Genomic DNA, 12654 nt, shown 5'->3' with positions numbered 1-12654 from the left:
TGTGGGCAGGCGTATATTCAAGAGACGCCAAAAACCATATTTATTATAGCTGGGAAATTGGAGCGCATCATTGTACACACATATTTATTGAGATTTAATAATCAATTATTGCATTGACGTTCAATACCTGCCTTATTAAATCTAAACAGGATGCGTATTCAGGAACCATCACTTAAGAAGGTTATTTTAATTCCATTGCATAATTGCTCTTTTGTTTCCCTGTATTCTGCCCAGGAGCTGTTGCCCCCTGTGTACCATATAGCAAATGGAAGATGATGGTGGGGAGGCTTGTGGTTGTGTGTTAATGGAGATGTGCATTGATTTTTATTTTTGGTCTTTATTCACTTTTTTTTTTTCTGGTAAGGGATAATTCATTTCATGATTGCAAATGGATCATTGTAAACTCAGCATAATGGAGCAGTAATTACCTAAGAAGTGATGGATTTAAGCAGATTTTGTAGGCTAAATGGCCTAAAATGCACTGTCTAGGAGAGTCACAAACCATTCAGAAGCTGATCAATGAAATGACCTTAGTGCTCTGCTTATTCCTTTTAAAACAGACTGCTACTTTAACCGTTATCTGTTAGTGTAAGTTCCATAGATCTCTCCCACACACACACACACACACACACACACGCGCACACACACACACGCGCACACACACACACACACAGAGAGAGCGCGCGTATTTTATTAACACATTGCTAAAGGGAGCAGTCTCGTTATTCAGAAAACATTGCACCGGGTCAGCTTATATTGCCAGAATATTAATAAGAGAACCACTTACAGAACATTAACAGTGCTATTTATTGGACAGGATTCTTCATATAAGGTAGCTAATGGGCTCTTGCACCAGCATGTGTAGTGCAAGATACTCTAATCACCATTTAGTTAAGAAGGTCCACCTCTGTTGACCTAAAGTCTGCCTCATTATCCCTGCATGGAGGCCAGGCACTTAGCAGGAACCATTCTGCCCTCCCCCCGCCATCCCTTCCCCTCCTTCTTCCTCCTACTCACTGCCATTGTAAATCATTTCAGAAGTGGACAGAGGACCACTATTCTTTCATTCTGAGCACTCTGGTGCTCCATATACAGTATAAGTTCTCAAATTATTTTGAATTTTCTTGTGTACTACAGAATAGGACTTTCAAACAACCCAAGTTGTATCTGCATCATCAATAGCATCCACATGTGCCACATGTGCAGAGCAAATAGCTGTGGGACAGGAAGCAGAATCAAACCCAGGACCTTCAGCATCAGAAGCACAGCCTTGCATAAAGAAGAACAACTTGAGCTGCCAACAATTAGCAAGCCGTTGTAGTTACTTGGACCTGCCCCTAGTGGGAGACGTGGTCATACACGCTAATTCAGTGGACAACATCCGTTCCACCAGCAGCACAGTCCAGGAAGGAGGTCAATGGACACTGCGTGGACAGCCACGGTGTACATTTACTCTCATTGTAGGTGTCAGTTGCTTACACATCATTCAGGACAGCCTACTTTCTTCCAAAGCTGGTCTCTTTTGTGAGGAAGGTCCACACGGCTGAGTGTGGCCTTCCTCCCTGGGTCTTTCGAATAGCGGTAGGTGAGCTGATTGCCCACCTGATTTGTGGAACAGGTGAAGTCTTCCCGTTCTGCTAGCCTTACACATGTGTTTTCCACACAGAGGAAGGAAGGTCCAAGAGAGGGGAAGTCAAAGGCTAGCCAAGATCACATCTTTAGTGATGTTCACAGGTGTGGCAGATCTTTCCTGCATTCTCCATAGTCGGAGAACTCTCCCAGGCTTGAGAGAACATCTCCTACCCCAGCTTTCCTGTGAAACCTAATACAAGCTATACAATGCTTAAAGCCAAGAGCTCTGGTCCCTAACTTAACCCAAACTCATGTTTCCACCCTCTGGCAAGTTGTTTCATTCCATGTTCTTTTCATTTTTTTTTACACTGGATATTTTTCACCATTAACTTAAACCTTACATGTTTGAATAAAACTTTCCGAGTTTGCCAAATCTGTATTTATAAGCTCCGCCAAAAAAATTTCCACTAGCTTTACCAAGCATTGCTGGAAACCATGTGATCTGCTTGGGTACCCAGTGAGGAAATTCTCTTCATCCTATAGCAGACAGAGGTGAAAGCATGCTGGGAGGTGAGTGCTCCTGGCAAGTTTGCCTCACAGTAAAACTAAGGGCCTCGCTTAGGACTGAAAAGAACTTGCTTTTCACCAGAATGAGACAACCATACGATTGTTTTGAGATGGAAATTGAGTGATACCGTATAGGCAGGTATGAAAATCAGACATTTGGGTCCTTTGAAGTGTAAAACCCAGATACAACAAAGTACACAATGGACATGTCTACATGAGATGCTGATTGTGCAGTTGTTACTGCGCAGTCATTTAGTACTTGTGTAAACTAAACTTGTATAAACAAGTACTAAATGACTGCGCGGTAACCTGCATTACTGTGCAGTAGCACCGATGAATGGCTTTTTTGTGAAGCTGACTGCACAGTAGCCTGAGATCATGGTTTCTGCCAGATGATGCTACTGTGCCAGATCTCTACCACTGTTATTGCCCTATCTCCATTACCTTTTCCCCTGATCTCTGCCACTGTTATTGTCTCACCCCCACTGCCTTTTCCCCTGATCTCTGCCAGTAAGAACTGGATTATGACACTAGCTGTGTGTCAAGTTGCATGGATAATTAAAATACTTTGAATTGCTTAACATAACTAGGAACTTCTGAGTAGCTGAGCCAAAATGTTCTTGCTCTACTACTTTCATTCATTGATATAGTATTTGGAAGATTTTCAGACAGAAAATGGAATTTCTTTTTTAATCTGATTTTGGACGGGTTTACCGTGTCTGTAAGCCAGTCAATCAAATTAGGCCATAGAAAAATGGGATGTTTCATCAAAAAGGGAGCATCTTAAAAAAAAAAAATCAATATTTTCTTATGCGTTTTTCTGAAACATGACATTTTTGTAATAATTTCTTATTTTTTCCAAACCCCCAGCACTTCTGTATTCAACTGTTAATATTGGTAGCTCCAAGGAACTCCAGTCATGGATCAGGATTCACAAGCTAGAAGGTGTAAAACACAGAACAAAATATAGGCTCTGCCCCAAGGCACTTTATCAGAACTGCAGCGTGTTGCCTTTGGGTCCATGGAACTGCCGTGTGCCCTCCATCTGAAATCAGGCCCTAAAACGGTGAAGGGAAATGAGCTTCTTTGATTTAGTAGGGTTTGGATTACATCATAGAAGAATATGTGAGACAAGGCAGCACCTTCTTTCCTTAATAGTTAATCTTTTTGAAAGCATCTGAATAGGGTGGTGACTTTCACAAAGCTTTTGCTGCTCATGAAAGCAGCTACCAGGGATCTTTAATCTAAAAGTAAAAAGTGGAAGATTCATTAACAAACATAATCTATGGTGCATCAGTTTCAGTTAAAATAGCATATTTTATCCCTTTTGTAAGATGCTTTTTGTATATGGATATGACAATGAACAGGGCTTTTCACCCTCTCTGAATGATAAAGAGTTTTTTCTGGATGACAGAGATAATAAAGCAGTTCCAAGAAGCAGCTCTTAGGAAGTAAAAAGTATAAGGCCTTTCTTGGCTAGCTGTTCATGATATTACAGATTTTTAATGCTTCTTACAGTGTTTGAGATTTTGCTTTGTCCTTCAGCTCAGCCAGCATGTAAAAGGAAGCCTATGCAGCTGTAACCTTTAAGTCAATCACTTTGTTATTAAATCAAGTTATAATTTAGTTGAAGGATACATAGAATATTGTTGCAGAAAGCAATGTTGTGTTTTATTACAATAGTGTCCAATCAGGATCATGCAACTAGTGGGAGGCAGAAAAGCAGAACTTGCCCTGACAGCAAACAGCTTACAAAGAAAGAATAAGCAGCCTGTCTCTGGCTGATATCAGACCACTAAGTTTTAGCCACTGATGCAACTACACCACAGAGCAGTGTTGCTAGCACACACTGCTCAAGCTGCCTTGATACACCCAATTCACAGGGTTTCTAAGATCCCATACTTGCAGCAAGAAAATATGATGAGTTCCCTTCATCTAGAGCATTCTGCCTGCTGGGGTTGGAGCGGAGTCATGGATTCTGGGGGTCCATCCAGATGAGCACAGATGTGCGGTATGTGGCGCTGAAGATGGGCTGCATCAGCGCACACTGCACATGCAGGCGGTCCCCACACTGTGAATTTGTAGTTGCATGTGTTTTGATACTGGGAAATCCTGGTGTCAAAAACCCCTGTGTCTTAAAGAAGTGGGGCAGTGCACATGCCAGCAGCATGTGTCACCAGAAACCGGAGCCTGGCTGGCCCAAGCCATAATTTGACTTTCGGCCAGGCTCCATGCTGCCAGATTGCCACTGCTGCACCCCCCAGGAGCCCTCAGGGTGGCCCTCAGGACCCAGGTAAAGCTGCTGGAGCCACCCCAGCTGCTGGCCACAGCCTTTCCTACCCCACCTGGGGTATCCTGCCACATGGCTTAGCATGTATGCATGGGTGTTTCCCAAGGACAAGCAGCAGCAGCACATACTGTTTGTCCCTGGGGAAACACACTTTCCCGTTTGTGGGGACGCACCATGGGGGTCCTAAATTCCCAGGTTCCCGCGTAGGCCACACGGAGAGACTGTTTTGAAGGTACAGTCCCAGAAAACTTTCAGGGGACCGAGGAAGTTTCTGTTGGGAGTCTTTTGGCCTGGTTCAAAATTTCCTCAAGCCATTTTAGGTCTGATAAACTGACACTGTCTGATGGCTCTTCAGTCAGAAAACTCCTGAGCAAACCCTGCTGCTGACCCATGTGGGCAAAACTGGTTTGTAATCATACAAGAGGTGTTTTCCTGTGGTAGGTGGAGGAAGGTAACCTGGATTTTAAATGATGTCTAGATCAAATGACCTAACAACTATGAAACTATTCAGCAGTCTGGCTTGATCAGAAAGTTGTTGGTTGTGTGCCCTGTTGTAGTCAGAGCGCTGTGCACTGCTCCCTAGGCACTCCTGGGGGTGCCACTCCCCAAAACACCTCATTCCTTCCTCTGCATGTCTCAGACCTTGAAATGAAGTGGCAAAACTCAGCCACAGCTCTTAAGAACACCAGACAAAGTTGCTGAAGGCAGTGAAGCGCTCTGCATGGCTTCACTGCTTCATTTTCAGGTTTGCCACATGCAGAGTGGAAGTGGATGGGAGGGACAAGCTTGAGCAGTACATGTAGGAGCACTGGAGAAGTAGTGTAGACATACCCTGTGGCTTGACTGAACTTTAGGGCCTTGTTACATGGTAAATTGGGGCAGTTTCTGGATCTCTTAATCCCTGGACTGGTTCCATGTGCACACCATTTAAGTGGCTTGAAGCACTCATTATTTGGCTTAAAGTTATGCCACTCCAATGCAGGATTAACTCTAATCCACTTAATTTTCCTCCTTTTCCATTAACGTGCAGCCACTCCACAGCTTTTCCACCCAAGTTGAATGAAGTCCCCCAGCGTCCCAGGAAGCAGGGGCCCTCCTGAGTCGGGGTGTGTGGGGACGCAGAGGCAGAGCAGAACTGGGCATGTCCAGGGGAGTGAGCACCAAAGCTCTGGACCGCCTGGTGCCCCAGAGCAAGCAGGTCCAAATGCAGGGGAGCAGACCTGGTCCAAGCAGTGGCAGGGAGGTGGTGTCCCCCAACCTAACCAGCTTGCTCCGCTCCTGCCAGGAGCAGTGGTGGGAGGCACCACGGCTGACAGGCACTCTGGGGCTCCAGCATTCACTGTGCCCAGCAGGAGCAGCGAGCCTGTCCATCCCTTAGCTCCTAGTGGTGCCCCTGCTCACCAAGCCCCTAGTAGCAAGCCATAGCTGTGCAGGTGAAGGACACTCAGAGCAGGTTTTTTGCTTTAACATGTGACTGTTGCATTCAGCGGAACAACACTGTTAACATTTGTGTGGCTTTCACCGTAAGGTATAATGAATCCCATAATCGATACAACCTTCTCTGCATGAATATATTAGGGAAATAATTTTTCATAAAATGTTACACATTCAACTGCATAAAACTTGGTAGCTCTGGAACTCAGTCTGTTGTCCCTCGGTGGGCACGTCTACACTTTCTATTAATGAGCTTTAGCTTTACTGTGCAGTCAAATACTGCACAGTCAGCCTTCCCTGGGAGCACATCTACATGTGTACCATGTTGGGAACAGATTCGCTCCCAATGGGAGCAGCCTGGTTCCCACCCTGCTCTGACCGCCTACAGCAGCCAGGCAGAGCTCCATGTTCACCCAGGCAGGGCTGTCCCTAGCGGGGTACAAAGTGGGGTGATTGCCCCGGGCCCCGCGCTTTGTGGGGCCCTGCAGAATGGGGCAGAGCAGTGGGATCTGGAGCCAGGTGGAGCAGTGGCTCCGCATCCAGCTGCTCGCTACCCCCTGCCCGCCCGCTGCTGATGCCACCGCTGGGACAGGACCTGATGTGCATGAGGCTGGGAGACAGCTGTTGCTGCAGGCAACAGAGCTCTCTTGGCCCCATGCACATTGGAGGATACGGATGTCAGGGAGCCCTCTGCTGAGTAGGACTTCTCTGCCCAGCAGGGGGTTCTCTGGGAGCTGTCCTGGGTGTGGGGCAGCTGCCAGTGAGCATCCTGCTGGGTAGCCCTCCACCCCGTTCCACTCAGCAGGGCAGTGGCTGGCAAACCCCATGCCCCCCCGCATCCCCCACTCCGGCTTGGCAGGGGGCTCACCAGAAGCTGTCCCACTTGCAAGGCAGCTCCCAGCCAGCCCTGGGCTGAGGGGTTCCCAGCCCCCATTCACCCCTGGAGCAGCTCTGTGTGGCGCAGAGCTGGGAACTCTAGAGAGCAAGTGGGGACTGGAGGTCTGTGCTATGTAGAGCTGCTCCAGAGCAGCTGGGAACCAGGAGCTGGGATGGAGGACAAAGATCTCCCAAGTCCTAATGCTGATCGGCTCCCAGTTTCTGTGGGGAGCCAGGAGCTGAGCGGCACCAAGACCAGGGACAGAGAGCTCCCCATCCCCTGTGGCATCCTGCTGCCTAGGCAGACCAGGAGCAAATTTGCTCCCAATCAGCACCTACAAGTGCAGTACTGTGCAGTAACTACTGTACAGTTAAGCTAGTACCTGTATTTACGTGTAGTCCACCATGCAGTAAAGCATCTCTTGTAGACACACCCAGTGACTCTGAGATCCACATAAGAACTGCCAAACTGAGTCAGACCAAAGGTCCATCAAGCTCAGTATCCTTTTGCTAGCAATAGCAAGTAGCAGTTACTTTATAGGAAGAAATGGGACATGTTTAGAGTGATGCATACCCTGTGATATCCTCCCACTTACATGCAGTATTTAATAGTCCCTGATAGACCTGATAACTTAAAATTTGCCTAAAGTCTTTCTTAAACCAATTATACTATCGGTTGCCACAAGATCCAGCGGCAGTGAGTTCCACAGGTTAATTATGTATTGTGTTCTTCCTTTTTTTTACCGCTTGAGTTCTTAGCATTGACACCAGCACTAAGTCAGTTCAAGGATGTTTCTTCACAAGAGGAAGGTGTGGGCTGGGGGAGAAGGAAGAGCTAGATGAATGGCTATTTTGTCCCCATTGGGGATCTCCTTCAGTTGTAGCCAGTTTAACACTTCTGATGAGGAAAAGAATACTGCTTCCTCTTCAAAAGCTGTGTTACCTCCTTTTGGGCCAAAAGGGATTAGACATAGGAGAACCCTGGTTTTAGACACTAAAGTAAATGGATAGCATTTGGAATGCAAATCTGCTGAGTAAGAAGGTGTCGTTTTTATTAGTCACTTTTCACTAAACAACAACACTTTCAAGCCTCCAAATTGACAGCTGTGTCGCCGGTACAGTAATGTAACTACGTTTGCAGACAAAGGAGACCGACAGCTTGGTAATGATAGCCAAGTAAATAAATAAAACCCTGGGTTTGTGTGCTGATAAATCTCTTACTGAGGATTTTAATCTATAGAGGCAAAAGTCTCCTGTTCAGCAAATACAGCTTGAAGAGCTCAGCTGCAGAAGTCTCCCCTGCTGGGGACTGAAATGCAATGGAGCTAAAGCAAAGCCCATCCATTTGCAAATGAGAGCAGAACAAGTAAGGATCGTTTCCAGTGGAAAGGGATCAATAGAAATAGAGGCAAAGCATCAGCTTTTGGAACAGCCCTTGGCAAAAGGAAGGAATATAATCTGCACCAGGCCAGAAGTTGCTCCAGGAAGCAACCTTCAAAGTCGCGGTTCTTCCCCTACGTTCTCCTGGAAGGAGTACTTCACTGTCACAGCACATGGCCATAACCTGATGCGCAGCCCATGCCCACCAAGACCCTTCTTATGAACCACCTCCCCAAACGTTTGTGCTCTAGGGAGAGAATTAAAGGTCAGGTCCTCCTATTTACTCCTGCCTGGCTTCCATGAATGCACAAAGTGGGGAGGTCCAGTCTTCACACCTTTTACAGACACACAGTCCAGTTCCTGGCCTAATCTCATATCCACTATGCTGGTACATCCTCTGTGGTTATTTTGGATTTACAGTGAGGTAACTGAGGACCCAGATACCCGGGAATCGAAGTGGGACAGAGAGTCAAGACTTTGACTAAGCTGTCTTTGTCTGCAAGCATCTAAGGCAGCAGCAGTGCCTAATGTTGCTTAATTGATTTCCAGATCCTTCAGGCAGCTTTGAAAATGGCAGCCTTGGATTAACTTAGTTGTAGGGTTGATGCCAAGATCCCGTGGTGCAGAACCTAATAGAAACAATGCTTAGGGATAAAGACAAAATAAGCAGAAGGGATTTTTATTATTATTTTATGACATATAATTTAAAATATTCTCTTTGTGAGAGTTCAATATATTTTTTATTATTCATTGGATTCCCAAATTCCTTTCTCATTCCATTGTAGCCTGCATAGGACATTCATAAGTATAAGCACCAGGGAGAAAACGTCCTATTGTATGAAGAACTGCCTTGACAGCATTTACCGGGACTACATTCTGAAATAGTTTCACTGCTTTTCTGTATGCAGTCAGTGCCCAGAAATAAAAATAGTCCGCCCTGATGTCTTCAAACTTCAGCAGAGCCATAATGGGAAACAAATTGTGCGAGACACTAAGGTACCAGAGTGATCTCAATCTGCATTTGTGCTCTCATGCAAGCTGGATTTCAGCCTGGAATTTGATAAATACCAGCAAAGTAATTCTTCAGGTGCTGCATGTCTCTTTGGCAGCAGGCATGATTGACAGCTGTCAAAAAAGCTGACAGTTTCCTGCTGCCTTTCAGAGCAAACATGACTTTCTGGAGGTAGATGGCTTGGGTAGCAGTCTTTGCTATGCATAATTCCAGTAGGAGAATTCACTTGATCTATTTATAGGGAGTTAAGTTTAGATTAATGCGGCATGGCAAAAGGGGATGATAAATTGAAGGCAATAACCCTGCACTGACAGGATGGGCTGGTTAAGAGGGTTTCCCCTCAAATGTTTCATTCAACTTGAATCCTGAAGTCTTGAGTTTTGCTGAGCCACCCTCCCATATCAGTATAGGTGACAGAAGGAGCCATTGGGCTTGGTAATTGGTGGAGCTCACAAAGGGCACTGCTGGGGATTAGCACCCATGGAGGCTGTCAGTGCCGATGGGAACCTGCAGAGTTTATATGCTAGACCGTGGGGCTGAGAGATCTGCTAGGCCGAGGGACCAGATGGGCACAGTGTTTCGTGGAGCTTGTAAGCATGGCTGCAGCAGGAGGCAGATCCTCCATGTGCTCCATGGGATTGGCTCTTTCTCGAGAAGGGCTGTTCATATTGGGCTGGACCTGACACTCACTGAAGCCAATGGAAATCTTTGCATTGACCTCAGAGGACTTTGGTGCAGGTCCAAGTAAATGGGTTGTTACTCCGTGACAGGTTCTATTTAAGTGACTTAGGGTTGTTGAATTTGACCCTCTCTTCCTGCAAAATTAAACCTAGATACTGCCTTTACCCAGGAGGACAATGGCATAAGGGGCTTCCTATTGTAGCTCAGCCTGCAATGATTTTTCCTGATTTGCTTCCCCTGGTACACAGGGTACTCTGAGCAATGGAAATGAATCTGATGTGGCCTTCTGCACAATCTAGAAACAAGGACAGTCCCAGGGAGAGGGCAGGGTGAGCCAGGGCCTAGGCCATGGGGCTGGGACACACCATTCCTGTCCCCTGTTTGTGGTGCTCTCAATTATTTGCTCTTGTGCCCTTGGGCACATGGTCTAACATGGACCCTCCATCCATGTCTGAGTTTCCCTATTTGCAGGATGGGAGGTAATAGACTGAGCTCATGTTCTGCAACATGGTGGGGTTTCATTTATTAATTCTAGTTCAGCACTCTGAGATCCTCAGGCAGGGGGCAATGTGGATAGCAGTGTCTTTAGTAACCTTCCAGCTTTCCAGTGACTCCTTTCAGGAGTTACAAAACAGATCCCAAAAGGTTTGGGAAGGTGAGAAGATCAGACAAATATCTCTCTTCAGAAGCAACAGATGGCAACCCTCAGAGGTTCAGTAGCACCTTGCATCAAAGACATAACAGAACTTGACAAAGCAAAGAAAGTACCGAGACCGCTAATACAGATGGGAAAACTGAGGCAGAGAGCAGAAAAGGTTACCTAGCAGGAAAAGCCCAGCTCCCTGGTTGCTAGTGCCACCCTAGATGTACTGAACCTCTCCTTCTTCCTCCTTCAAAATCTCAGTGGCAATGTTTAAAGCAACTCATTCGACCTCAGGACTGGGGAAGCCTAGAGAAAGAAATCAATGGGCTATGATAGGGTGAATCAAGGGATGAATAGATAGAGTGAGCTCCTTAGGAGCAGCTTTGATGCTGCAGTTTATAATCAGCATCCTTGCCCACCTAATAATGATTTATGGACTGGATGCAAGACCTTTGAAGGAGAGAGGAGAAATCTAGCTGCCACAGGGGACACCTAATAAAGCGTGCCGTGAAATCACATGCATCTAGAGAGGAGGCACAGGATAATGGGGGCAAAACACAGAGGAGACGGGCAGTGCTGAGCACCAAGCAAGTGCATCATAAGCTATGCAAAGCCCCTGCTGCTGCCTCCCTGGCTGTCACTGGGCTTCTGGGCTGGGTTCCTTGTGGGGGAGGGCAGGGAGGGGGTGGTGCTCTGACTGCCATTTATGCATGGCACGAGGCTATGGCTTCTACCCCTGGCATTTTGCAGCACATTTGGTGTCAAGAAGTCTTCAGCATAGCAGAGAGCTGGTGTGAATCTTGCTCAGAGGCAAACAGGCAGCTGAGCTCTAGTGAGGTCAGGGGAGTTGGAAGGGGGGTCTGCGTGAGATGGACAACAGCCCTTTTTTTGCATGGTGCTTTTTCAAGTAAAAATCTTTCATTGACTCCAAACCTTCATGCCACAGCCCTTCATGCCATGCTCACTACAAACACTAAAATAGTCTCCTTAAGTCTTCCCATGCCCACCCTAAAGGCATAAAGAAGCAGTAAAGAATCCAAAATCTCCCCTTTTCTGGGGCTGTTATAACCTCCTAGAGAAGCAGCACAGAATTAGGATTGACATTTGCTTGGAAAGATCAAGGAAACTATTACGTGAGGATGGCACCACGAGCAGTGGGTTGGAGCTCTAGCTTTAGCAGTGAGCTCTGTTAAACCATAGACAGACTCCACTATGTGCTCCTCTCCTTCCGCCTGCCTGACATCTCTGCACCCCTACACTGACTTCTTCCGTGAATCACAAGGAAATCTTGTCCTGTAGTTTTACAGCCCTGATACCTGTCTCATGCTGTCCCTTGCTTGCCCAAAGGTTTGGCATGTATGCACTGGACCCAGGGGGTTGGCTTTACTTACAGAGGGTGCAAAAGCCTGTGTCTGTCTTGGATGTCGAGGCTATCAGAGCAGAGCATATCACTCAGAGCCTGACAAAGGGACTTTGATCCCAACATCTTGCAGAAAAGAACATTTTTCTTGCAATTTCCCCATTGGTTTAAAGGTATCATTTTGGAACCAAGAGTTCTAGTTTTTTGTGCGGCTATCACTCAGCAGGTCTGCTTATGGCAGCAGGGAAAGAATCTGAAACCTTCCACTTTGAATTTGAAAGGGGGCACTGACTCTCCTGCTCATTGCCAGGGTGACTGGGCTCATGAAAGCAAAAGTCTCTACTGTTTGAGCTGAAGCAGATTCACCCGTAGTTCTCAGCAGTATAGGGCCCATGTCACACAGTAAGGCAGTTCTGTTCCCATCCAGCAGAGGGATGAGGGATGAGGTACATCTGCTCATGACTAACTCATTTCATCCCATGCGCCCCCAGTGTGCTGTAGCTCAGTGGCACGCAAGGGAAAGAATCTCTTTGCAGCCCTGTCATATACCCATACAAGCCAGACTTTCACAGGCAACACTAAACCATGCCCAGACATTACCGTGCCTGTTCAAATCACAGTGACAGTGGTTGTGTCTACATGTGCATTAATGCACTTTTCCTAATGCACATTAAATTTAGTACCTCCAGTGTGAGGTACTAAATTAATGCACGTTAGGCTGTGCTAGTGTGCTGTAGGGTGAGCACACGCTTTTTAGATGACAATGTGCAGGAGCCTATTTTACTGCACATTAGCATAATAGCACAGTTCATTATGCATCACCCAGCGAGAACAGATCT

This window comes from Crocodylus siamensis, chromosome 14 (genome assembly GCF_052110815.1).
Source record: "Crocodylus siamensis isolate JL-2025a chromosome 14, ASM5211081v1, whole genome shotgun sequence".
NCBI lineage: Eukaryota > Metazoa > Chordata > Crocodylia > Crocodylidae > Crocodylus > Crocodylus siamensis.
This window is presented reverse-complemented; position numbering follows the sequence as displayed.